At 40.5% G+C, this 27,324-nt stretch overlaps 2 long non-coding RNA genes across 2 annotated transcripts; both read left to right on the top strand.

The window, feature by feature from the left end:
- The first annotated feature begins 289 nt into the window (after window positions 1-289).
- Window positions 290-10,291, top strand: LOC115947823. The gene is made up of 3 exons (XR_004081678.1): window positions 290-304; window positions 6,697-6,731; window positions 10,193-10,291. It is a non-coding gene; the product is annotated as an uncharacterized LOC115947823 (long non-coding RNA).
- Window positions 10,292-10,575: 284 nt separating this feature from the next.
- On the top strand, window positions 10,576-27,028 carry LOC115947743. Its single transcript, XR_004081596.1, has 3 exons — window positions 10,576-10,720; window positions 15,755-15,856; window positions 27,007-27,028. It is a non-coding gene; the product is annotated as an uncharacterized LOC115947743 (long non-coding RNA).
- The last annotated feature ends 296 nt before the right edge of the window (window positions 27,029-27,324 follow it).

The following is a 27,324-nucleotide window of genomic DNA, read 5'->3' as shown; positions in this document are numbered from 1 at the left end:
TTTCCAAAATAATACATTTTTTCCTTTTTTTTGTTTGTTTTTGTTTTTAAACATGCACAAAGTTGGACATCCAAAATTGTTGGTCACCTGGGAAGACCTTGACCTATTTTTCCTAGCAGGCCAGGGAAGCTGATGCAGTCAAGCTGGCAGCCCTTTCCCACCATTCCTGAATTTTGTAAGCTGATATTCCGGCCTCACAGCCTTGCATAACCTCCTTGCTCGTCGGTGTGGTGGTTTTGGTGGCGATGCCAGGTGGGAGAAGAGGAGCACTGGGCAGCAGAGATTCTTTCCACTGACACAAACAGTGAGTCACTACTGTCCTGTGATTATTCCCTGGCCTTCTTTTGCCAGATTTGCCTGTGGGGATGAAAGGAAAGTCCTTTCCCCATGACCTGTGCCGGGGGTTAGCAGCCTCCCAAGCTCTGGCACAGCACAACACGTGGGCTGGTTTTGAGCAGGGCGAAGCAAGGAATGAGGGCTGGGAGCCATGGAGGCTCCAAGGACGTAAACTGGGAGATGTGGTGGTTCCCAGCCTCAGCCTCCCACTGCCTTTCTGCTGGTTGGGTGATTGGCAGACTGTTGTCTCCTCCCCCAGGTAGTGTCTCTGAGCTTGTCATGTCTTTCTGTGGGTTTAATCTGGGAAAGAAAAGAAATAAGGATTTTTCCATGTGGTGCGATAGGATGGATGAGCAACAGCCCTGCTTGGGAGCAAGGAGTGGGAGCAATGCAGGGAGGAGAAGGTTGTGAGGCATGGGTGATGAAGGAGGATGCAGAGAGGAGATGCTGAGCTCACCTTCCTTCCTCTTTTCTGAGTTTCAGGGAAGGAGGCTGCTCATCTTCACTAGCCCATGGTTATTCTTTATCTGAAATATGACAGGGGCCCGAGACAAGTACTCTGGTGAGCACCAGTGGTCTTAGCTCCTAATTCTCCACCAAAGCGGGAGACAGTGAATCATGCAGGCTTTGTTTTCCATGCTTTATACACAATGACATGAGTCAGCCCTGGGTCTGAAGCCCACCAGAGTTCCATTGCCCAGCAGAATGGAAGGGCTGTGTTTAAATCAGTGGGCAACAGACACTGCCGCTGTTAATTCCTTTGTTCTTTGGCAAATGAAGTCATCTTAAGTCATCCTGCATAGTGATGATGGTCTTCTACAAGTATTGCACAGCAAAGGCTGCTGTTGGTAGTAGAATTCTGTGAGATGTGTAGAAGAAAAGTAGTGTAAAAGTGTTTCCTTTGTCAGGCCCACAAGTCTGGCACTGATGCTTTCTCACTGGCATAAACCCTATTTTATATACCAAAGAATGGGCAGAACTGCTCATTACTGGTGTGAACAAAATATATAAAAAGAGGGTTGAGTTCAGGTTTGCTTTAAAGCTTTTTTGCACTTATCAACTTCCCATGCTCTCTGGACAGGCAGCCTGAGTATTAATCTCTGGTGAAATATGTCAGTGCTTGCCCTGGGCTGGTGTTACACAGACCAGACCAGATCAGATAATGCCTGAGCAAGGACAGTGATGGGGCAGCAGCTTCTGACAGGGATGGGAAAGCAGCCCTGAGACAGGATGAGTGTTCAGGATGGAGCAGGACACGGGGGAACCTCAGATTGAGCACTTTAAGCAGTGGGTACTGTCACCAATTAAAATAACCATAAAAAGCCAGACATTCCTCCCTGGAATAACTCATAACAGATCCCCAGCACTGAGTTACCTTTCAGCACAGCTCTGTGAGGGAGCTCTGGCTTCTGCAATGTGTAGATCTGATCAGGAAAAGAGGCAGAGAAAAGCTTTTTTCCCATCCCAGACCACACCATCTCATTAGTGTCACTGTGTGATGGCCCTTCTCAGCTCTTTCCCCATTTCTGAAACCAGAACAGCTTTTCAGCAATCCATTTTTCAGTGCCCCCTTCCTTTCTAGGACAGACACTTCCAGGGAAAAACCCTTCTGGCTGGTCTGGGGGTGACTCACAAAGCTGGTGACTGGCAGCATCACCTGTCACCTCTCCTGTCTATAAAAACACCAAATTTGGCCCACTGTGCTCCAGGCACAGATTGGGAACTCCACCAGAATAAAGGAAAGAGGAGATGGAAATGCAGACCAAGAATGCAGAACCACTGAACCCCCTTAGCCCTTTGTTTAAAAAAAAAAAGACACCCAAAAATCCCCAGAGAAGTTAATCTAAAGTGTAAGCACAAAGTAGAGGAGCGTGTGTCTTAGTGTGTGCCTTCAAGTTGACAAGTTGCTTGATGGAAAACAAAGCCTACATGATTCACTTTCTCCCATTTTGATGGAGAATCAGGACCTGTGACCACTGGTGCCCACCAAGAAGTGAGTAAATACTTTAGTTTTGTCTGTTCCCACCTTTCTGAGTGTAGTCATTAAAAAGTTTCTGTTGAGCCTTTTTCCTGTTTGATCAATTTTTCCTGCAGCTAAACTTACTACTTTTGTTTTTAAACAAGAGTATAAAGGTGCTGGCATGCATTTGAATGAAAAATACAACTTTAATAATAATAATAATAGCAAAGTAAAACACAGACATCAAAACACGAATCCAGGCAGTGTGATTTGTCTTGGAAGAGCTGAGGAGCTGAGCTCTAGTAGGACCACGTGGCCCCTGTGGTGGAGCAAACCCTCCCAGCCCCACGGTTATTCAGGGAGAGAGCCAAGTGACACAGTTAAATAACAACTGTGCTAAAATCCTCCTTGCTTTAGTGCTTTGTAAAAAAAGATGAGGTTGTGACAAGAATGTGTCTATTTTGAATTTTTGTGTATGAAGTGTTTTGATACCAAACCCAGTCTGTGCAGTATCCATATTCTGTTCTAATGACGGTTTTTTACTGCAGTGAAACATCCTTGGGATCCTAAAACTTATTTTTTCAGATGTTAGAGTGCCCAAATGGGCCAGCTACAGATAAGACCCTTTTATTAGAGGGATTTTTGCTGCATCCCCCATCCCTCAGAGTGACCTGGCTGCTCCCATGGGGCTGCACCAGCCCCCGATACTCCACTTATGAAACAGAACATGGTTTAAAACCCAAACTCTTCTCTCCGCTGCTCGTTTAGTCCAACAAAATGTGTTTTATTGTTGTTTCTTGACTTTTTCTTTGCAGGCACAATTCCTCTGGGCTATTGTTATTTCAACAAAAGAGGGGGAGGATAGGCTCAGAGAGTCACTCTGTGGCTTTCTGGTGAGGAATTAAGAAATACTCTAACAGTTTAATAATGATAATCTCCAAATAGTTCATAACGGCATTAAGGGTAATTAATGACATTTGAACAGTAAGAGTACTTAATCCCTAGGGAAATGTGATAACCACAATTTTATTTACATCTGAAGTTGTTTCAAAGGTAAAGGGAAGAGAGTAATCTGTTCTTAAAATGGTTTCGTACTTGCACTCTTTCAGATTTTTTCCTTAATTTATTGTAAGCAAATAGAAATAATAGCTTTTTGGCCAATAATAAAAACTGCATTCCATGTTAGATGCAGCATTAGGTTAAAAATAAAGAGGAACTCTTATATGCTTCCTGTGGGATTAAGATTTTCTGAAAATTATAAATCACCAGTGATACTGTGGTTTACAAAGAAGGATAACTTCTTCTAAGAGACCCACATATTTACATTTTAAAAACATTTTTCATAGCCTTTAGAGCCATTAAAACAACTTAAATAATTTTGAGGATGAATGCTGTGTGCTTTACCTTTTATGTTTAAGCAGTACTTCTTATTTTCTCTGCACGCAGCTGACCTCCCTAAACCTTTGAAAAACGCTGTTACATCCTTTTACGTTTTCACATTTTTTACAATGAGGGGAAAAAGAGCTCCTGTGATAGTTTTGGAGATAATACTCGAAGCAGCCTGATTCAGATGTTTAGCTTTGGAAAGTCAACAGAAGGAAAAGGCTTTCGTTGACCTTGGGTTTTGAGAATAAATAGGATAACACCTGATTCAAGACAGGAAGCTTTGGCTGGGGTAAATATGCAGAGCAAAGCAGAGGGTGTCAATCCAGTTTAGCATTTGAATGCAGCCCCTGCTCTTTTGGTTATGCTCTTGAGCCTGTTTCTACTTTTGGCTCTTACATTCCACAGAACTTCTGTAAAATCAGCAGGGACAGTGCTAATAAATTTATAATGTTGTTTTGTATTTCTGAACATAGTACCTCAGTAATTAGGTGAAATATTTATGATGAATATAAAACAATGCAAATTCATTTGTTTGCCTGAAAGCCAGCTTGTTATTTATTTAGATTTATCTTTGAATGATTCTTAAATTGAATCACAGTATGAATGAGGGTGATATTTAAAGCAGAGAAAATTTGCTATAGTGTATTGATGCATTACACTGTATTAGCTAATGTTAAAGCTATGCAGAAGATAATTAAAAAAACCCAGAAACCAAAAAAACCCCACTTTGATCTAAGAATAATTCCTTTTTTGTCTGATTTTTGGTAGGAATTCCACAAGCTGAATTAATTCCCCACTGCTGAAATCTTTAATAGATCTTATGTTTCATTATAGCAAGCTGTACACATGTGAACTGGATCCTGAATTACAGGACAGGTTGGAGTAGGTTCAGCTAATGGGATCTAATTTTCACCTCAGCTGGCTGTGTTTTCCTTCATGGGCTACTACTTCCAGTAGTTTTTGTCATTTACTATTTTCAGTCCTCTAACTAATTCTAATCCAATGAATGTAGTGACCTATGAAAGGAAATGTCTGTGCAAAGTGTCCCTGTGTTGATGATTATGAACTAAATTGTTTACTTCGTTTGGATTTTTTTCCCCTTCCCTAAGTGAAAAATACCTTCCAAAAATAACTTCCTTTGCAAACATAATACTGTTGTTGTCCTCAGCTTTCTGCTTGACAGTCATCATGTTCATATCATGACTAAAGGTTATCTTAAGGTAAAAAAAAAGGAAAATATATGTATTCAGTTTGAAAAGGATGCTTTATTTTGAAGCCCTTTTGTGAGAAAGCGTGCATCCACTAATAGGAGCCGCTATAGATTTTTGTGATATTTTATCTAATTTTGGGTGGAATGCTAAGGTGATGAAAAATCATAGAGGCTCACAGCTGGGAAGATTTCACTAATAAGCACTTTAGCAGTGTGTGATGTGAAAATATCTTCTGCTTCTTGCTTGATCTTGGTTTTGGCAAGAAAACCCTGAGTAATCAAAGGTGACCAACTCCAACATGAATTGACCAAGCACACTTTCCATAAGGTTCTGTCTCACTGTCAAATCTACAGCCAATACCTGGGTGTTTGGGGAGCATATGGCCGTTGCTTGGGAGCTTTATTTCTCTGTTTTATCATCATTTTATGTTTATTTTATGAGCATATAAATAGATTTTAAAATAGCTTTGCCTCATTACACGACAACATCTAGGCTGTGATGTTCAGACCGAGAGCAGGGCTCCTGGACAGAAGCAGGGAATGAAGTTTGTACCTTATGGTGTCTTATGTGCTGCCACCAGAGCACATGGACTGTGATACAGGAGCAGGTGGGGACAGGAATGAGCTCTGTGTGTCATCTGTGACACGTTCAGCCCAAGGTGGAGGTAGGCACCTGCAAGGATTTGCAGGTTGGAATTTCTATTTTTTGTTGGTTTCCCAATATCTTAAGAGGGAGATAAAAAGAGAACTAGAGAACGCGTGGGGCCTCTCCATAAGGAAATGGGAAATCTGCTCACCTGGGATATGGAGAAGGTTGAGCTACTCCAGGACTTTTTTCTGGCTGAATTTTTACTTTGAAGTGCTCCAGTCACACCACCCAAAGTGCAGAAGGCACAGGCAGGGACTGGGAGGACAGAGAACCACCCAGCATAGAAAATCAGGCGCGAGATCATCTAAAGAACAAGCTGCACAAGCCATGGAACCTGAGGGGACACATTTATGTGTGGCCTGAGGGAACTGGTGGATGGAGTTGTTGGGCCCCTGCCCATCGTGTTTGAGAAGCCATGGCAGTCCAGCAAAGATCCTGCTGACTGCAAAGGTGGAACAGAACCTCCATTTTTAAAAAGGGGGAAAAAAAGAAGGTGCTCAGTGAGATGATGGAGGGAATCCTCCTGGAAACTATGCAGAAAATAAAGAGGTGATTTTTGACAGCCAACATGGATTCACTACAGGCAAACAGTGCCTGGTGTGGTAGGGTTAGAGGGTTGTGGATAAGGAAGGAGTGACTGACCTCATCTACCCAGAGCTGTGCAGAGCATTTGATGCTGTCCTGCAGGACATCCTTGTCTCTAAACTGGAGGGATTTAAAGGACTACATTTTCAATAAATCACCCATGCCTGCTGCTCACTTTCTGGGCTCTTAAAAATTATCTGAAACACGCTGGAAACATAGAGGAGTGCTCAGTAAATTTAGTTGGCTTGAAATGTGCTACTGCGTGTTACTATGAGAATGCTGTTCGGAGTCTCTTGCTTCCACACGCGCCTTTTGGAAAACAATTTCCTTTTTGGAAATGCAAATCAGGCACTACGGTTTGATGCCATAGCAGTACTGGGAAGTTTGAGTCTGATACAGAAATATTAGTCACAGAAGAGGTAATTGGGTGCTGTGCTATGAAATTTATTACTGAAGAAATTTCATTTGTGATTCCGCCTTAGAAAATTAAAACCCACACATGATGGGCAGTCCTTGTCCCTTTTTCTGTTCCTATGTTAAAAGGTCTTGCTAAAATTTCCTTCTTTACAGGCATTCCCAGGAAAAAGATGAAGTTGTCAGCTTGAGTAAGTATACAGCAATGCTCCTCCTCTTCAAACCTCAGTGGCACGAAATTTTCAGCTTTTTTTCATTTTTAAGATATAAAAAATTATTTCTCCTGGTGGATTGCCCATATGGAGAGATTTGAAGAAATATATGAGGCATATTCATAGCAAAGAACAGGCAAACATTCCCACTCTCTCAATTACTTTTGATTAAAAAAAAAGGTATTTTTGAGCAAATCTCATAATTTTAGGGCTGTCTCAAAGCTTCAGAGCCCTGAGCTGGCAATGGAGCAGAGGTGGGGGGTGTGCTGTGGAATGGTATGGGAGGTGAAGTCCTGTGATCATTTTCTATCCAGCTTCAGAAAGGAGTCTAAAAAAACCCCTCTTTGAAGGAATATTTTGGCTGATGTTATATTTCCTGATATTCCCGGATCACATGCGCTGTGGAGTCACGAGATTGTTCAAAAATCTAAAAATAGAGCTCAAAATACTCAAAATAGGACCTCAGTGGTATAAATAAAAATTTACATCAGGGTGCAGAAATAGCTTGTGTTATTTATTTTTGTGCCCCTGTCTCTGTCGTGGGGCAGTTTTGGCAGAGGGTCTCCAGCCCACTCTGTCACTCCTTGATCTGTGCTGCTTCTCTGGGCTCCCCCAGCCCTTTCCAGACCCCAAGATCACCATGACACTTGTGGCCATGGTTGGACTTCACAGAAACATATCGTGGTTTTGGTTGGAAGGGACCCTACATATTGTCATTGCAACCCCCTGCCATGGGCAGGGACACCTTCCACTGTCCCAGGCTGCTCCAAGCTCCATCCAATGTGGCCTTGGACACTTCCAGGATTGGGCAGCCACAGCCTCTCTGGGCAATCTGTGCCAGGCCATCATCATTCTCACAGACTTTTTTTTGCTAATATCTAGTCTAAACCCATTCTCCTACAGTTTGGAGATATTCCACTTCGTCCTGGCTCTTCTAAATAGTCCCTCTCCATCTTTTCTGTAGATTCGCTTCTGGTTCTGGAATTAGGTCACACTGAGGATTCTCTTCTCCAGGGTGAACATTCCCAATACTCTCAGCATTTCCTCACAGAGGTGCTCCATCCCTGAAATTTGCTCCATGGTCTCCTCTAGACTTGCTCCAACAGCTCCGACATGTCCTTCCTGTGCTGGGGATACCAGAGCTGAAGGCAGCACTGCCTGGACTCGCCAGGGTGGAGTAGAGGGGCAGGGTGACCTTCCCAGCTGTTTGGTCAATATAAATAGTAATATTTTATTGAGCAGACACACTAAGTCTTTGGCCTTGTTTTGCTGATGTCATTTTCGAAAAGTAGTTGGAAGTGGCCCATGAGAAGTTAAAAGTGCATTTATTCTGAGAAAAAGTAAAAAAGGAAAATTAAAAATATTTTTTTTTTTATAATAACGACTTAAAATGTCAGATGGGCTTTGCTCTTAAGCCCTCAGTATGTTTTTAATGAGGGGACTACTCGTTCTCCCTCCATCCCCACAAGAAACCCACCCCAAACCCACATTTATGTTGTTAATAGCAGAACTGCCTCAGCCCCAAGATGTGATTCTCTGCTGTGGTTGACAGTGCTGGGGAAATAGCTGGCTAAGTGATTCTTGGATTTTAAACCGCAAAATGCTGATCATGAGTCCAACATTCACTTTTCAACTTTGGGAGGAACAGGATTTTGACCTCAGGAAAGGCACAGTGCCTGTACTCATTAACATCTTGTGGATATCTTTTTCTTTAAATGAAAGTCTCTAGGAAGAAGCCATAAGACAAAAAGAAAATAAAAGTCACCGACTATGGGCTAGTAGCGAAGTCATGGTAATAATGAAGAATGACAAAAAAGTAAAAAGGAGAACTCAGAAAACAAATTTTACCCAGAAATTGAACTGCAGATATTTTCACTGCTCTTATTGGCTTTCCAAGAGCCTCTTGTGCTCGCAGAGTTTTATGTCCATAGATTTAAGCGGAGATCAGATACTATGCCAGTAGCAAAAATTTGCTTTAATTACAAGATGAAAATAATTTTTTAGTGGAAATTGAAGTCGTTTAGGTCTCAATCCTGCAAAGAGTTTTATGCTTGTGTTTAATTAGTGTTAATGTCTCTAAGTAGTCCCATGATGAATCCTATTGATGAAAATGGTGCTGCTCAGTTTGGGTACAGCTAAACATAAAAATATATCTTTGCAGGGTTAAGGCTTGGTTTGCAATTGCACAGATTGATTTTTCACTCCAGGTCTGGAAAGCTTGAGTTCTGTGTTACAAATACATTTGGATTTTACTGTTTTATTGCCCTGGTCACTAAGAAAAAGGCTGGATGTAGTAACCTGTTGATTCAGGTACTCAGCTACACACAGTTTTGTATTTAAGAAACGGTTTTAAACCCTGGTCTGATTTCCACCCTCTCTTAGCCTGCCATTCCCACTAACAAAAGTATTTCCACTGTCCCTCAGAGTAAAGCAAAGCAAGAGCAAATTATTCAGAGTAGCCACCTGCTTCTATAGTTTAGATCATGTAATCAAAGAACAAGAGCACTGCACTGACGGAACATTCGTTTCAGATAGCAAATGATTTATCAAATATTGACAGGAACAGTGTCTTCAGTGTTTTGAGAAACAGTGATCCCTCCTTATCAGCTGGTTACCATGAAAAGGTCAAATATTCTGAATTTTTGATTGCACACTGCATTTGCTGTAACTCAATACTTCTCCCAAATTAAAAAACAAATGAGGCCAGAAGATGTTTGTCCCATTAGCAATGTGTAAGTGAAAGTCTGCAAATAATTAGATATCTAGGATACAGTAAACTGGTAAACATCTTAAATTATTAAAGATATTAATAAGGAGCACTGAGGAGTTATTTTTCCAACTAAGAAATGATTTCCTGATGAAAGGGAGAAAAATTATTCTGTGTCAGTGAAAAATTTGTACATGCTGGTGTTGAAAAGTCCATGAACTTAAGTAAATTTCCAAGTGATAAAACTTCTTTATTGTCCTGGAAGAATATGGTATGTATGTATATATTTATATATATATATATGTATTTATTTGAGAGACTTTTGTGCACACCTATTCCCATCATCTCTCTCAACCTTTTGAATTTCTATAACAATTTTTCTTAAAATTCAGACTATCAAAGTGGCTCCTTTCACTAGGAAAATGGGGACTGCACACAACAGGTTGAGAAGCTTTGGGTGGGGATGTGTCTCTGGCTATTTCATCATGAGTTATGCCAGACTAAAAATAGAGTTTTTCCTTGCCTGGTGTTCTATCTGCCTTTGTTCTGCTGTGAACATAAGGAGAAATATTAACTTCTTTACATTAAAAAATGCCTTATATTCTAGTTTTGCTGCATGATGAAGGCTGGCAAAAAAAGCTTTATTTTATTTATTTTCCTCTCAGTATCTTCCAAGTGTTATTTTATCATCAACCACTAATGTTGAATATTTTTAACTAATTCCTCCCAACAGCACCACATCAACCAAATCTACAGGAGTTCTTCAGAATAAACCCTTTCAAATATGAACACCGTTTCATATTTGAAATTACCCTCCTGATGGACCTGCCCCAAATCTCCTCAGTGGTGAGGAAAATTATTTTCCTTACAAAAATGCAGTCCAGCCACTGCACTTGTTGCCAAAATCTGAAGGCTTCCTTGCTCTTTCATGGGATTTTCCTGACCCAATGCAGTGTGTGGTGGTGCTGGAGAAACTCTTGCAACTGAAAGAAAGCAGGCGAGAAATGGATGGTGTCTTCATCAATAGAAAGCAAAATATAACTGGAATTAAATGCATATCTGCCAGTGATGGTGGAGGTAATGCAAAATTATAAATATTGACAAGAGAGACCCTGTCCTGCCTCAGCTGGCAGGTGAAGTCACAGAGACAAGAGTTGTGTCATCAGCTTTGGTTAAGATGTTTCAATGAACCTGGTGAAAAAGAAGAGGTGAAACTTCAGTGCTCAAGACAAATAACCTTTCTTACCATCTCTGGTTACTGGTAAGTTGGAAAAGAAATTTCTTTTTAGGTAACTTCATCTGAAGTGTGACATAATCTGTTATATTTAAAATTTCCTTTGTAGGTAGAATAATGTAATATATTGTGAGCATGAAGCATGTTGGATCTGCGCTTCATTCTCTATTGGCTTATTTTGAAATGAGATCTGTGCTTTTCCTCTAAGTCTTCAATCAAGATTTTAAACTAAACTCAAGGTTTCAATCCAAACTTTTAGACTTGATTCTTGCATTTCAGGTATAAACCAGTGTCTATGGGCAGTATAGAATAAGTTGGCTGAAAATAGCTTGCCTTGGTTGCCAGTTTTCCATGGTTTCTACAACCATGGGAAAAAGTAGAATATAATTTTTTCTTAGTGTTTAATTCCTCAAAATGGTGAAAATAAGTACCTTTTCATCTAATTTGGAAGGGCATTGCAAAGACAAATATCTTGAGTGTTGCTGGATGTTATGATCTTTCCTTATGCAAATAACCAGTGTGTCTTCAGAGACAATTTCTGTGAAGGCCTGTGAAAAGCCTTTATCTCTCTTGACCAATGTTCTCTTATCACACCCTACACATCCTGTCCTACCTTTGCTGGCTACAAGATACTTGAAATGTTTTTTCTTTAAATCATTGCCTGACCAGTCTTCATTTGCTTGTATTTTTGTGCAAGAAGACTCTCCACCAAGGGCTGAATTTGGTGCTCGGCAAGGTAAGGTGGAGGATTTGAAGATCCCCATGTGAGATGATTTCCCTGTGAGCAGAGTGAAAATCGGGAAATAATTCTGCAAGAAATTTGGGCTGATTTGAGGAAAATTTGGGAAGATGAGAAGTGGCCACCTCTGGGCTGCAGAGAGAGGAGGAGAAGGGCAGTGAGATGCTTTGAGCAGGAGGGATAAAACAAGAAATATCAGGATCAGAACCATGATGTTCTGTCTCATAGAAATATCAGGATCAGAACCATGATGTCTCACAAGAGTTTGTGTTTAGCCAAGAACATCTTGGCTGTGTCTTCTCCAACACGATATGTGCCTCTTCCTTCCCTCACCTGGTGTTTAGCCTTTCCCTGTGATGGTGAATGCTCTGCTCCAGCCTGTCAAACACAGTGTGGTACCAAACCAGTGGCTGCTCCTCACCCTGTGACTCCCAGCTCCTCCTGGATCAGTGAGTTCCTTCTGATCTCAGTGTCTTCAGCTGCTGTCCTCCACACAGGGGACCCAGCCGCTGCTGGATCAGGCCCATGGAAACGCTCATCATCTCCATTTTAGCTCCAGATTATTAATCTGGGGTTTGGAGTGAAAGATCCTTGATCCCTGCAGAAGAGCAGTGCACATGACACATGCATGGGCAGCTGGAGGGCAGAGGGACCAGGAGAGGTTTCACCAGCAAAGGAGCTGAGAAGTAGAGGAGGGAATTGTTGCACTGCTGATTCTGAGAGAAAAAAAAACCCCAAACTCTCCAAAAGACAAAAAAACCAAAGTTCTGCAGTTGATTTATATTTCTATTACAGGCTTATCCTGTTAACTTGTTCTTAGACAAGAGCTGTTCCCTGAGGTACAATTTATCCTTTTTAGAAACTCTCCTCCCCCAGGAAAGTTGCAACAGTGGAAAGAACAGAAGTTGGGATGGTGTTTGAAGGAGGAATCTAAGAAAAGTGGTAGAGCAGCTGGATTCAAGGCTGCATGCAAAGGAAAACTCTTCTGGGTGCAGGCACTCAATGTAAATAGCTGAGAAGCACTTGTTTCTCAAAGAGCAGGACTTCATGAGAGTTGTAATGGTCATTTTAGAGGTTTTCACCCAAATACTGTTAAGGTGGTGTTTTGAGAACTGCAAAAAGAAAATTAGGAATTATTCTAACTACTCATAGTGTTCTGATTTGCTTCTTCTCCACGGGGAACACAGAGGATGTAAATGTGGCAGGGGATTGGATGGGTGCAAGGGATATGAAAGAGAAAGTTGAGTGAAGAGCTTGAAGGATACAGGAGACCTTTGCATCCGTGAGGGCACAGCTGCTGAGTCAGGCCCGTGGCTACGTTCACACTCAAGAAATACACATGTGCTGATAGAAAACAGATTTAAAAGGTAATCGTGAAATTGCTTCAGAGCTCTGGATGTGTTTGGAAGGTTGTGACTGGTTGTCAGTGATGTCATAACCATATTTATTATAGCTCATAAATGGATGGGTCTGACTGTTTTCCTTATTTTAATGTATAAATTGCAGTTTATAATGGCAATAAAACACGCCAGGCTGTGCATTTCAGGGTGATTATTGCATTTCTCAGGTGGTTAAAGTTACTCTAACTGCCTTTTAGCTCAGATTTCAATAGTATTTGCCCAGTGTTCAGGCCATTTTTACTTGTATTTTTATGTACAAACCTCAAATTAAAGTGTTTTATTGCTTTTTAATTAAAATGTTGAAGTGTAAAGAAGGAATGGTCGCAGGCAGATAGAGAGGCACAGTAGTAGGTGTTTTGATGTAAGAGGGGAGTGTGTGAGAAGGGAGATGGGGAGAGGAGAGGCTGCAGAGCCTGTCACTGTTTTTGGGTATTTTACAGGTACCCACTACTGGTTCCAGTAAACACAAGGCTGAATGGAAACGTTTGTGAGCCAAAGGCATCAGTGTCTGCCTCGTAAAATCTCAAACTGAGAAATGAGGGATTAAATGGCTGTGAACCTTTAATTAAGTGCTCAGCACCAACGTGCCCTCCTGCTGGAGGCTGAGCTGTGCTGATTGTCCCCACACAGAAGCTTGTGGGGAGCTCAGGCTCAAGGCGTTCCTGATTTTCAAGGCAGAGAGAAGTGCTGTGCTCTCCCTCTCTGAGACATCACCTCATGCGTGGCCATGCACAGGGCAGATCCAAGTCCAGTGGCAATGGTGGGTTTTTAGTGGAATGCAGTTATTCTGGGAGAAGCAAATTCCTGGGGATGTGAGTGAATTAATTCACCAGTTTGGGCCAAGTGCAGGGTGAAGGATCTGCTGTTGAAATCCTTTTGGGTGATGTCATGTCTAAGAGCCTGCAAAGCACCAAAGTCCTGGTGTCACGTGTGTGTGTGGAGTGGTGGCCTCTGCCTCTGTGTGAAGGGAAGGACAGACCCACCAGGACACTGGGACAGGGCTGCTCCTTGTGATGGGCCCACCACCATTCCATTCCTCCACACCCTGACTGACACCACCTTGCTCCTCCTCTAGCACTGAGTCCTGGACCAACCCACCAGTGTAAAACTGGCAGTGCCAGGCTGGTCTTGATGATCTAAGAGGTCTTTTCCACTCCAAATGATTCTCTGGGGTGTTGTCTTGCTGGAGGTGAGGCCCCTTCCTACCTTGGTCCTGTGAGCTTCTCAGAGAGTGGTGAAGATGTGTGGTACACCAGGACAAAGCATCCTCAAGGCTTCTGCTCCTCTACAAGACTCTGAATCTGACAAAAATTGTTTTCATGTCTCAGGTTTGTCGTTGTGTTTCAATTTTAGAAGTTTCCTTCTTGAGGCAGAGCCATTGCAACACTTTGGGTGTGTTGGTTTTTGCAGTCCATGATTGGTGAGGGGTGGGACATTTTTATAGAGAATTACAGAATCATTTAGGCTGGAAAAGATTTCCAAAACCATTGAACCCAGCCTGTGACTAATCCCACCTTGTCACCAGACCAGAGCACTGAGTGCCATGCCCAGTTGTTCCTTGGACACGTTCAGGGATGGGGAATCCTCCACCATCTCCCTGGGGAGCCCCTTCCAGTGTTTGGATGCTACACACAGTCCAAGGTCTTTAATTGGGATTATCTCTTCTGGTACATCTTTATAGGAATGAGTGTCAGAGGGCTCTAGTTTGTATCATATTGGTACAATTTTAAATAAATTAAGAACTAAGATCATGACTATTCATGTGGGTAAGGGCATGAGTATTATAAATTTAAATTAGGGATTGAGTCTTTCATTCAAAAGAAAAAGACCCTACACTTGAACAGACCAAAACCCAACTGGTGTTGCTGCCTAATTCTACACAAAAAATGTACATAAAATAGTTTTTTAAAGGCAGGGGTTTTTTTCCTCCCCATTGTTTCCCCTATCTTTATTTCTATTTCTCCTGTGCAAAATATCCTTCTTGCATACCTCCCCTTTCTTCCCATGCAAGAATGGAAGAAATGCTTAATGGGAACCAAGGCACATTAGGAATATTAAGGAAAAATTACAGTATATACACTATGAAATGAAATGCATCTTTTGTGAATAAATCCCCCCAGAAATCTTATATTTCCAGGCATCCACTTACATACCTTCATGTAACAACTTATACATTCGTAAAACATTCATTGAAAGCAGCTCTGCAGTTTTATAGAAAACAACATGCCAGGGATGCAAGAATCTTGCCAGTTCTGTGAAAAATGACACCAATTAAAGCTTAAATTGCTTGTTTTCTCATAAGGTACATATTTTCATAACTTTGAAATCAAATAATTGCTGCTTTTATATTAAATACAATAAAACAAAAAGGATGCTAGTTTAGAGGAACTGCTACAAGCATTTTAATATAATTTTCCCACCATTTAAAGTCACAAAATATGGAAAACAAGTCAAGTATGCAAAGTTCCAAGGAGATAGAGAAACTCCTTCAGATTATTACATCATTTGTCTTTTGTGTCAGGAAATGTGTATGTGATTTCATTGTTTGATTAAATGCCAAAAAAAAAGGCATATTGCACTTATCTAACTGATTACAGATTTTATTCATCTGAAAAAGTATTTGTTCGTACTTTGACATTAGAAGGCAATATTTTTTTTAATGCTCCAAACAAGCATTTTCAAAAAAATTATAATCCTAACTTCCCAGGCTTGCTTTTTATTTTGTATTAACAATGCACTGTACTAAAATTTCCCATACTGGAACACAGTCCCTAGTGGTTTTCAAGCTATAAACTGAGTAAACAGTCCCTTTCTTATTGAGTGTCTGTGTGAGTGCATGTTGTTTCTGGAATACATCATATTCATTTGCAGAAACCCCGTGTATGGATCTTTAACACTTTTTCCCCCCTTTTTTTTTCCGAGGTACATAGAATAATGGCTTTTTAAGACAGTAATAAAGCCGTGTAACTTGTGGGGAAAAGCACACTGTGGCTCACAATCTGAATTAAACGTGTGTCATTGGGGGTAAGTTTCATTTAAAATACCCATTTCTGCCAATTATTCAAAATGCTAATGCTGTGCTGCTGTACTATCTCTGATTTGTGTTAGCGTGTTTCTGGCAATGCTGCGCTAAGAATATAAGAAAACCAACTAAAAATATTTCTGCATTGAGTTCCTTGGGTGTTTTTAGTAAGAGCATAGAAAGGTGGCACTTATCGGTGACATTTTTTGGACTCTCACCATATCAGGGTTGACAAACTAAGCTTTACATAATGAAGGAACCTTAAAAAAACCTCAACAGAAATAATTTGAGGAGAAACACGAAGCTTCATCTAGGGACTTCAAGGTCAGATACCATTGGCCTGGCCTCCATTAACCCCCACAGGAAATCTTCCAGAATCCTTATTTTATCTTGAGTGGGTGTTCCCAAACTATCAGTCCTTTTCTTTTTCTTTTTTTTTTTAATTTTTTTTCTCCACCAAAATAGAGACACAGTTTCCTTTAAAAGACATGAATTTCATCTGGTAGAACATTTTAACAATGTTTACATGCCACGGAGAAATTTGCAGGGAGAATGGTGATATTTTAAATTGCTCTATTAACAAAACTCTGCCTAAATTTGGAAGAGGGAAAAAGATTTGAGAACTTAGTAAGCGATTAATGGTAAGATATTAAAAGACAGCTAAGCATTCTCAGTCACTGGGGAAAATAAACTGGGATGGTATAATGAGATCCCTACAGTCTTGTGATCAATCCAAAGTAGCAAGAATGTAATACCAATGGGTTAACTAATTATTTGTATATATTTAAAAAGTCTCTCAGTAGTCTGAATCATGTCCAGTGTGAATGCTGAGGATTACATGATCTATTATTAACCCATTAGTATTGTGCTTTCGGTGTTCTTTGGCAACAAAAAGCTCCAACAGGAATAAATTGTCTAAAATATGTGTCTTTTTAATAAAGTGGGTAATTTTTTTTTTTTTTTTTGGTGGGGAGGGAGAGTGTATCTTATTTATAGTGTCATTTTAAACTCAAGTTACAACGTCTTAGATTTAAGAGACAGGCCAGCAATGCAGGCAAGGGTGTCTCCTGCAAGGAGACAGAGATTAATGCCATGTGTACTGATGATTCTCCACCACAATTTAGGATTCTGGTGGCGCCATGACGCCCGTTTTTTATGGTGGTTTGCCAAGAGAAAATTACTTAAACCAATTGTGAATGCATTCCTGTTATACTTTTACACAACCACATTTCTGTACATAAATAGCATAATGAGTATTTTTTAAATGATCTCTCGTTCCAGATTCACCTACTTTGCATAAAACGTCAAGCACAGGAAGGAGAGGAGTTGAGGTTTTGTTTGTGCTTCTCTTCTTTTTTTTTTTTCCTTTTTCCTAACTGAGAAAGGTTTTCACATGGGAATATACTTTTTTCCCCCCCTCTTTCTTTCTCCATGACAACTGACCACAATTGAAGTAGATTCTTCTTAACATACTGTAATGTGAGAATTTTCTTCAGCTGGAGGGTGTTTTAGTTTCCTAAATTGAAAGCTGTTCTACTTCACTGCATAAAATGTGAATATGAATGTTAGGATCAGTACCTTTGCCAGGTGGGAATTGGGACAGGGACAGCTTGAAGGCCCTCAAAACCAGAAGATTTGAAGACTTTACACATCTGAGGTTGAAAGCTGACTTGTTCTAAGCTGAAATGTTCTAAGCCCAACATGATATCCTGATATTAAGGAGTGTGAACATCAGGCAAGCAGAATATTTTAAAGCGGTTTTGCTAACTTCACAACTGTTTTTATCAATTTACTTGTTTCAAAATTTTGCAAAGAGTGCATTTATTTTTTTTTGCCCCAGTCTATGAAGAGGGGTTTCTGGAGCTATTTTATGGTGTTATTTTTGTGAGCCTGCTGTAGGTCAATAAAGCAAGATTTATTAGTGGCTTTTAGAAATGCTGTTATTCTAATCATTGCTGTATTTTTAGGAGTGAGTCTCTTTGTTGCCTGAGCCACTTAATTTGTCTCCATGAGTTTGATTCCTGGTTGTGTTCCTATTTGAAGGCAATTCTCAAGTGCAAGTGTGCTCATGCTGGGTGAGGGAGCTCGCAGAGCTGCTCTGTCCCTCTGAGGGTTTTGAAAGCTCAAAATGAAATGAAGTATCTAGAGTGATATTTAATGGGAGGAGGGCTGTGTGTGAGGATGATGGGCTTGGAGGCCGCCTCTGCTTCTGGTTTTGCTGTGCTCGGAAAGATTTGTAATTCTTTTAAAGTCAGTGGCTTCCTACTGTGACTGTGAGAACTATGGTAATCAAGCCTGAAGCATTTGAATGACAATGTTGTCATGTTTAAATATTAATCTGACTGGAGCAGATAGAGATATATTGCTGGGAGAGAATAGTGTGTGTCTATAAATAAGATCTTTGACCAAGGCCAAAACAAGCACTCTCCCTTCATCCTTAGGCATGGAAAGTTCTTCCTGGTCTGACAGAAGGCTTGGAGGGGTCTGGTAAATAAAAATCTTTAGTCAGAGTTGTAGTTTTCATGAAGAAAATGTCAATGTGTGTGCTGAGGAGAGGGTTTTGTTTGCTTTCTTACAACCATTGCAACAAATAATGGAGTTCACACAAAACACAGCAAAGCAGCTAGTCTAACCATATTTCCATTTTTATGGTGCTCATAGAGAGGTGTTTTCTAAGAAGATCTCTAAAGAAAAAAAAAGGCAGTCTCCAGTACACCTCTGTGTGCTCTTTATCATAATATTTTGGTTTGGAAATTAGAGATTGATTTAAAATTGTGGCACTTGAAAAATAATTTGCTCTCGATGTTCAATTAAGTTTGTTGTTTAAGCATACCTTCAATGTCAGAAAAACAGATTTCTGCTGCTCTGTGTGGTTCCTGCAGTTAATAGATCCAGTTGTATCAATATTGGCTGTTATACACGTGCAAATACGTGGGGTGGTCTTGGAAGTACGCTTGTTCTGAAAATTGGGGAAATATTGCAGGGAAAATGAAGAAAGAGGGCTAGGAAATTAAACAGTTTGGTAGTCAGGGCAGAAGAAGAGGTTTTCCAGCAGTTTAGGGGCAATTACTGGGAATTATGAAGGTCTAACAGTGTGGAAGGAGAGAGAGAGGACTTTGGAAAAGAGATGGAAGGGCCAAGTATACAGGACAGAGAGGTCAAGAGGAAGATTGGCAGGACAGCCAAAGAGTTTTCCTCCAGAGAGAAGCAGGAATGACTTCTTAAAACAGAAAGCCCAAAGAGTATCATCAAAGGATTCAGCTGTGGGAAACCTGTCCAGCTAGAGAGGCAGCAAGCCTCAGATGTTTATTATTTTTTGGAATGCTGCGAGATGTAAAGCAGTCAATTTCAATTAAAATAAAAAACATGTTTAGATTCAGAGTAACAAATTTGCCTTTCAGATTTTCTTCAGAAAACTTTTGCTACAGTTCAAAAAACCCAAAGTTATCTCAGAAACTGCCCAGCTATTTGAAGCACAGTTAAAAATGGGGGTAGGGGACTGCTTAGTAGAAATATGGAGCCTTGTAATAAGAAAAAGTTAGAATTTAAATTATCAAATATAAAGTGTAGCCCAGTTTGACTCTTATCATTGGGTGACATTTTTAGGCTCACTCATTTTTTAACTGCTCAAGTACCTTTATGATCACCTGTCATATGTGTGTCACTAATGCCAGCTTGAAAAATCAGAGCTTGCTGTTAGAATTTTGCAGCAACAAGTAATATCTGTTTCTTTTTCCAAGTGTATGAGATAATACAGTGTACATCAACTGCTGCTGCTGGAGAAACATTGACTTGTGATGTAGCTATGCTTGATAGCTTAATTATTCATTGCTTTGTTCCTTTTTGCTTTTATAAAATTGGTTTCTGTCAGGTTTGAAGTATGTCAGCTCAAGATCCAAACATGGATCATACTTGCAAAGTCAGCTGTACAAAAGTCTTCACTTAATGAACGTGTTTGCTTTATTTTTTGTGCTTCTATAAATAATGCATAATGTAAATTTCCAAGGTCTAGGGTCCCTTTCCCAGAGGGGAGGTAGTTCTGGTGCAGGAATTGAGAAAGTTAAATCATTGCTGCTTCTGCTGAGGGCTCTGCAGCTTTATGTGAGATGTTCTTCAGAACACCTTACTCAAGGAAACTTACATTTTTGGCTGCCAAATTTATGGAGAGGGCACATATATAATAAGGCAAGGGTTGGGTGTTTGTGGAAGTTGTACCCGTATCTATCACAAAGCATTTTTCTACAGGACACTGGTTTAAGGGGAACCTAAAAAATTCTGCCTCTAATGCATAAATGTTTGTTTGACACTTTGTCAAATTATCTGGATAGCCCCATGAAAACTTGATGCTGTGATTTTTATCAATTTTATATCCAGAATAAAGAGGAAGAAGTTACCATTTTGCCTAAATACACATTTGAGCCTTCAGCCTTTTGGTGAGAGTTGTGACATTTCAACACTAGTACGTAAGCAGGAAAAGAAATCCAAAATGTCCTTGTAAGGAAGCATCTGTTTACTAATGATGCTTGGCTATCCCAAAGCCAGCCCTGTGTACTGGGCTGATTACAACAGGATTTCATAGGAAAAGAGGCAGAATATTTGGATGAATTTACATGAATTTAACAGAAGCAAATTTTAGCAGTGGAGGCTGATGTATTTCTGAGAGCTACATGAGAACTGTGTTGCAGAACGATAATCCCAGAACAATGATACCTAGGTTGCTTTCAGTGGGACCAAAGCCCACATTTGCTCAATTAATCTACTCTTTCTAGTTAACCATGAAGTTTTGCACACCATCTCCCCGCCAATCCATTGCTTGTGTTAATCATAAGCATTGGTTATTTCTCGTTTGAGGAGCAGAGCTTTCAGGGAGGGGGCTGGGAAAGGAGAAACCAAGCCACACTGTCATGTTCAGCTGACACAGCTGTTTATTGTACAACCTCTCCTCCCTGCTTGGACCATTGCCACGGATGATTTAAGTGTGTTTGGACTCCTGGTGGGTGCAGGAACCTTGCTGGGCCATCTCTACTGGGACCGGTGACAGAAGAGGGCATCAGTCGTGCTCGCTGGTTGGCAAACCCATGCAACGCCAAGAGTGAGGAAATTAAAATCTAATGCTCCTCAAATGGGCAGCCCGACACATAATGGAGATGGGGCAGCGAGCCTGGGTATGTCAGGAACATCATTTTAACCCGACAAGACACATGTAACCAGGCATGACACGCTGCCCTGCTGGCACGGGCACGGGTGCGTCTGGAACAAAGGCAGTTTGCTGCAAATCAGATTCCCCTCACCCCAAACAAATTTCAGTTTGCAGGATTTCATGATTAACAGGCTTTCTAGGATATTTACAACTTACTGGAGAGAGTGCCCTTTTTTTTTTTTTTTTTGGTAAGAAAAAAGTGAAATGGAACACACACATTGCCTTTGAAATGTAGCCATAGCAAGGTCATATATTTAGGTGTTACATATTAAAATATTGATTTTTTTTAGAATATAAAACCCCTGCTTACAATAAATACAATGCAAGTCATAACCTTTATTATAAAAATATTCCAGTGTTCCACAGTAAAGGGTCATTAACATTGCTATACTGTAGGGTTTGATCATTACTGGAGGATACTATGTTTTGTTTTTAATCAGGCAGTGATTTATATAGAAACTTATTAACAACCAAGATATGGCTCATTTCTGATCTCTGACATGCTTAAAAGATGTTGCAAATTAAGGGATTGATCCTGTAGATGGCTGAGCTGATAGGAAGAAATGTCAATAAGCAAAATGCTCACTCTGTCACTGGCCTGTACCTTGCACATCAGTAGATGTGCAGCACTGAGATGCTAGAGCTGTCCTGATCCCAGCCATTCCAAAGTCCCTGTACTTTAGAGGGACTTTAGAAGCATATGATTCTTTCTTTTATTTTAATTCTGGATGAACTCCAGTTGAGAGTCGCTTTTTCTTTGAAGTGGAGAAACATCACCCCTAAGAATGCGTCGGGATGTTCTCACTTGAGGTGTTGGCTTTGCATCCTTTTGTACTCAGTGTGTGTGGGTGAAGGGACACCTGGGGAATGGAGAGCTTTGGGAAGGGCTGGTGGTGAGCAAAGGTGGCTGGGGGCATGGCTGTGAAGCTGAGGGACAGCAGGGAGATGGTGTCCATCACACACAGGCTCTCCATCTCCTCGTAGTGAGGACAGGAGCTCACTAGCCTCTTTAGTGGGCAAAGTGGACTTTGATGGGCTTCCTCCAACTCAAGATATTCTTGATTCTCTGTGTTGAAAATTCAGCCTCACAGTGACAAGGGCAGTTCACACGAACAGCTTTGTGTGATCACTTATCATGCCTTTAATTAATTAATTAATTAATTAAAATTATTCAGGCTGCATTGCGTCACTCTCCCGGAGTAGTTCAGCCAGAAGGTTTGTGCTGGTGTACTCTTGGCTCCTGCCAGCATCAGCAGTGCTCACAGAGCCACTCTCAGGGATAAGAAATAGTGTCCCATAGCAGTATGACACAGCTCACCTTCCTGGAACATGGATCTCCCGGCTCTGCTGGAACCTCCTGGGATGGGCATTGCTGAGGCCTTTGGGATGGCAATAGCAGAGCCAAGGGTGCTGAGGGCAGGGAAGTGCCACATGGCAATTAAAATGACTGTTGGAAATGGAGAGTTCCAAGCTGAAAAAGCTTGCCTTCAAATAAGTCCCTTTATGCGAGTATATCTGTGATGGCGAATGTTACCCAAGAAAATTTCATTGGGGGGAGCAAAATCTTCCTGTGCCAGAATGATTCTGCTACACATGCATTACATATTAACGTGGGTAAGTTTGGTCTGAGGGGTTTTTTAAATATTTTTTTTTAGGTAGTGAATGTTTTCCATTATTTTAATTGGGAAAAGCCTGATAAAAGCAAATGTACACTTCACGTGTTGGAGAACACGCTACAGCTTTTTTATTCTCATGTGAAACCTGCTTATATGTCACTTTATATGATTTTTCTTTTTAAATTTTATTAGCTGAGTTTAAGTGCTCTTTAAAGTAAAAGTGATAGCAACCAGGTGCATTATGGGGTAGATGACACAGCCCTGCCAACACACCTACGTGAATAATTCCCACATTTCCAGGCTCAGCCGTTTGTGCAGGACCAGGCAGATGTTTTGTGCTGCTGATGCACAGAAGGCTCTCAGGCAGACACCACCAGTCTGATTTTGAGACCATAAAGTATATTTCACTCCTCTAAAGTGAAATACAGCAATTAAAAAAAAAATAATTCACTGATTTACATTTTTGTTCGCATCATTTTTGTCTAATATTTTTCAGTTCTGATGAGAATTTTAAAATTTAAACAACATATCAAACCTCCCTACTTTACTTGCTTCCCATGGCTACTCAAATAGAGAGAATGCCAGTTTGTCTCTTGAACAACCAAAAATAAGTATATGAATTTTTGAGGATAATGAGAGGCACAAACTGCACCCCATGCAGTCACTGCTGCCTGTACCTACACGAGCCTGTTACTGCTTAAAATTTTATATGGTTATTTCTTTTGAAACACCTCAGCAGATTGAAGCAAAGATTTTTGCAACCTGAGTTTAAAGAAAAAGGAAAAAAATAAAGCCAGAAAAAAGCCTGATATTCTTTTTTCTTCAAGCCTTTGATCCTGACTCTCCAGTCGTGGGAACCAGGAGAAGTCATCTCCTGTGAACTGTGAGTAGGAAGCTGCGAGGGAATCAGCAGATGAGTTTGAAGGTTAGGCCTTGTTTATGCTGGGGATTAAGTCATTTGTGGTCAGTACCCAACGCAGCTGGGCTGCTGCAGGCTCCCTGCTCCCATCAGATGACATTCCTGCAGGGAGATTCCTGCAGGGCATTTCGCTCCCCACCAGAGCAGGGTGAATCCAGACCTGCTCCTGATGTCGTGTTCCCGACGTGTCAGATTGGAGCAGAGCTCCTTGGATGAATGGAAAACTTCAGAGAATAAAAGGGTCCTGGAAGGGATTGATCAAAACCATAATTTTATGGGTGTAGCAATAAACAGCCAAGCCAAGCCTGAGCTGCAGAAAAGCTGCTCCGTGTTTCTCAAGGTCCCGAAGGAAAAAACAATCAGAAGATAGGGAAGTGAAGGGGGAGAAAACTCCTAAATTCCTACAATGCTCTGCCTGTGGGACCATTTCAAATATTGCCTACATTTGGAAATATCCTGGATTGTGCTCTGAAAGTTTAAGATTTTTTTCCAAAGGTGGTTTTATTGTCAACCACTATTAGGGTAGATTTACTTTTTTCTAGCAGGCACATGGTTAACATCTTTCTGTGCTTCTAAATATAAACTCGCTTCCCAGTAGTACTATCCAGGTCTCATTCCTCCTCCATTTCTCCTCCTTTTTTTTGCTATTCCTCTCCCTCTTTCTCCCTCTGTCACTGTGGATTTGATGAGGCTCCAAGTTACAACTGGATGCTGTTGAGATCTGTGCCGAGTTGCACCAACGCTTTCTGTAAAGTTTTACTTTCGTGGAGTGCTATACACTGACTTTTTATGTGTCTAAGAAATGGAAACATTTTGTCTCGTATTAAAAAAAAAAAAAAAAAAGAAAGAAATATTTTTATACTGTGCTCCATTCACAGACCACATCAGAGGTATTCTAAGAATAGAATAGATCAAATATATTTTATGGAAATATAATGAGAAAAGGATGTGTTCCCAAAACTCACTCTGAACAAAGGAATGCAACATAGTCAGGAATACTTTAATGCGCCTAACAATTTTCTCATGTGAAAGGCTGAAGGAACAGTCTTGGTTTGAAGAAATCTTCCAATTCTCCCCAGGCACCCTGAACTTGAAATCAGAACTAGGAAAGCTATATATTACAAAAAAAGAAAATGTATGGAAAAAGTGACTGAGGGCATTAACCATAAAAGACGTTTTGAAAAGAAAAATAACATCAATATGAAACATTTTGTCATGTTCCATTTCATTGATCATATATTTATTTTATGTGCTCTGGAGCGCTGAAGCTTAGATGTAACTACATTTCAGGAGCCTCATATTAGACCTGTCATTTTCTTTGTGGTGAAAACTAAATAGCAAGGAAAAAAAAAATAGAATAGATTGCAATTATTAGATTTGGGTTGGATTCCATTGGATTCTGCTTAAAAACTTAAAAAAAAAAAAGAAGCTTGGAAAAAGAGACATTACATTAACAGCTATTAAAGGCACTGCCTGTGTGACAGATAGAGAAGTAGGAGGCACACCTACAATGTAAAATAATGCATCTTTTCCACGGTAATGCAATATGTTCACCTTAAATAGGCTTGTAATTAAACCTGCCACTGTTGATTAGATCAACCATGTAGGAAAGATGCATTTGTATTAGTTCTAATTAAATCTCTTTTAAACAAGTTGGAGTTAGGGATTGGTTTTTCCACTCCCCAATACAATAAACATGTATTTCAGATGCTGCACGTGGCTACCCTGTAGTAGATCTCTGCTTATTTTTCTGTAGCTGGTCTCTGATCTCATGTTTCTTCTGCCTCAGGACTGAACTTCCTTTCTAGGCAAAACCCTCAATGATTTAAAGTTGGATTTTTACAGGAGCATGATGGATGGAATCAGGCCACTCTGAGCACCATAAAAAAATTGTTTTAACGTTGGTAAGGAAAAAATATTTATTATAACTCAGGTTTTTGGGTCTTAATGTGTTTTCCAAGAAACATAAGGTTGGTTTAGAAGTTCCTAGTGGAGAGAAGTGCGGTAGGGAAGGCCTGAGCTTGAGGAGCTCTGGCAGGTTCTGGCACACTCTTGCCACATTCTCCAGTGGTGGGTGGCATTACTCACGCTCAGCATCTTTGAAGGTTACTGGTATAAAGCCCAGTGAGATCCACTGTGTTCTCAGAAGCCCCTGTTGGAGTCTGACACCCTGTTAGAGACAAAAGTTATACTCTCCTTGGACTGTCTGGAGCGAGGATTTTGGCACTAAATGTAAATTTTCAGGTATATGAAGCAATGCAATCTATAAATGCTAACGAAGTCCCACTGTAGTGGTAATTTATTTGGGGGCATTTTGTGCAGTTCAGCTCTCTGAGCAGGCTTACAAAGGTGTGAGTCCAGAGGAATATCATCAGCCTTTCTCTCAGTTCACCATCCCTCCTCTCAGGGCAGAGCAGGTTGTAGGCACACAGTGAAAATGGAAGGGTTGGAGACTCTGGGCTCCTTTCTCGTGCTGTTGGGCTTTTGGGCTTTCTCCTTGTCATGGTGCTGGTGGCTTTGTGTGGGCAGGTGGCAAAGCCCTTTCTCTGAGGCAGGATGAGTCTGGAGTGCAGAGGTCCATGCCTGGGACTGTCCCCAGGATGGGATGATGGCCAGAGATGCTGATTCACCTCTGGGCACAGCATGGCTCTGCTCCTTTGGACTCCTCCCTTGCTGCCAGCAGCCAAGTGGGTCAGGAATTGTGACCGTGGCTCTGTGAATGCCAGACTTTATTTCTGAAACAACCCAAGTGCGCTGAAAACCTCCAGGAACCAAGAGTGCTCTGTTTCACATCGTAACACAACTGGAGAAAAAAAAAATAAATAACTTGTGCTATGTTTTCATATTGATTTTCCTTCTCTTGGTGCAGCATTTTCAATTTAAATGGCAGCAGACTGAGGCACAGAATGGGAAGGAATGTTCTGAGCTCTGCAACTGGGAAAAGAGTCTGGTTTTCTGATTTTGTGTCTGTGTTATCCAATTAAATTTTGTCACTGTCCTGTGATTTCATGTCCAGTGCAGTATTGCTTCCACAGAAAAGCTAATTACAGAATAAGACAAGTATGAAAGTGCCTATATTTAATTACTACTATATAATATATTCAGGAAGAAAATCTTTTTTTCCCTAAAATTTTTTTAGTCAACATGAAGGAAAAGTTTCTGCTGATTTTTATTTTCACAAGATAGAAAGAAAATTATTTCATGCTACCATTGAACTATATTTAACTTCCATCTTTCTATCTACAACAGAAAACTTGAAAATTAGTTTGTTAGATTTTATTGCTCCCTTTTATCTCATAAGCATTTTCTTCAAGTACCATTAAATAATGGTACAATTTTTAGAATATCAGTTATCAGACACTAAAAGTTTAATTTTTGTTTTTACGTTGTGTGTTTTGTCCCCTTTGTATTCCTTAGCTGAGGGGGAAATCATCTACCTTCAGGAAACCTGATATTTTGGACCAGATCCCTGTCTGAACAGGTTGTATGCTGCCCTTTTCAAAATCAAGCTATCAGAGGATGCCCTTCAGCAGAAGTGTTAAGAGGACTTGGTGAGCTTAACATGTTTCGCCTGCTTAATTTAATTTGGAAAAATTCAACCAGAAAATGAAGTTATTAACAGGTTGGTACATTCAGAGATAAGATGATGTCACAGGAAAGCAGTCAAGTGGGCAGCTTGTCAAAATATAAAATATGTATCTGTCAGAATCAAATGATAGATAAGCTGTGGCTGGG

The sequence above is a fragment of the Geospiza fortis genome, unplaced genomic scaffold, assembly GCF_000277835.1.
Source record: "Geospiza fortis unplaced genomic scaffold, GeoFor_1.0 scaffold112, whole genome shotgun sequence".
Taxonomy (NCBI): Eukaryota; Metazoa; Chordata; class Aves; order Passeriformes; family Thraupidae; genus Geospiza; species Geospiza fortis.
This window is presented reverse-complemented; position numbering and strand designations above follow the sequence as displayed.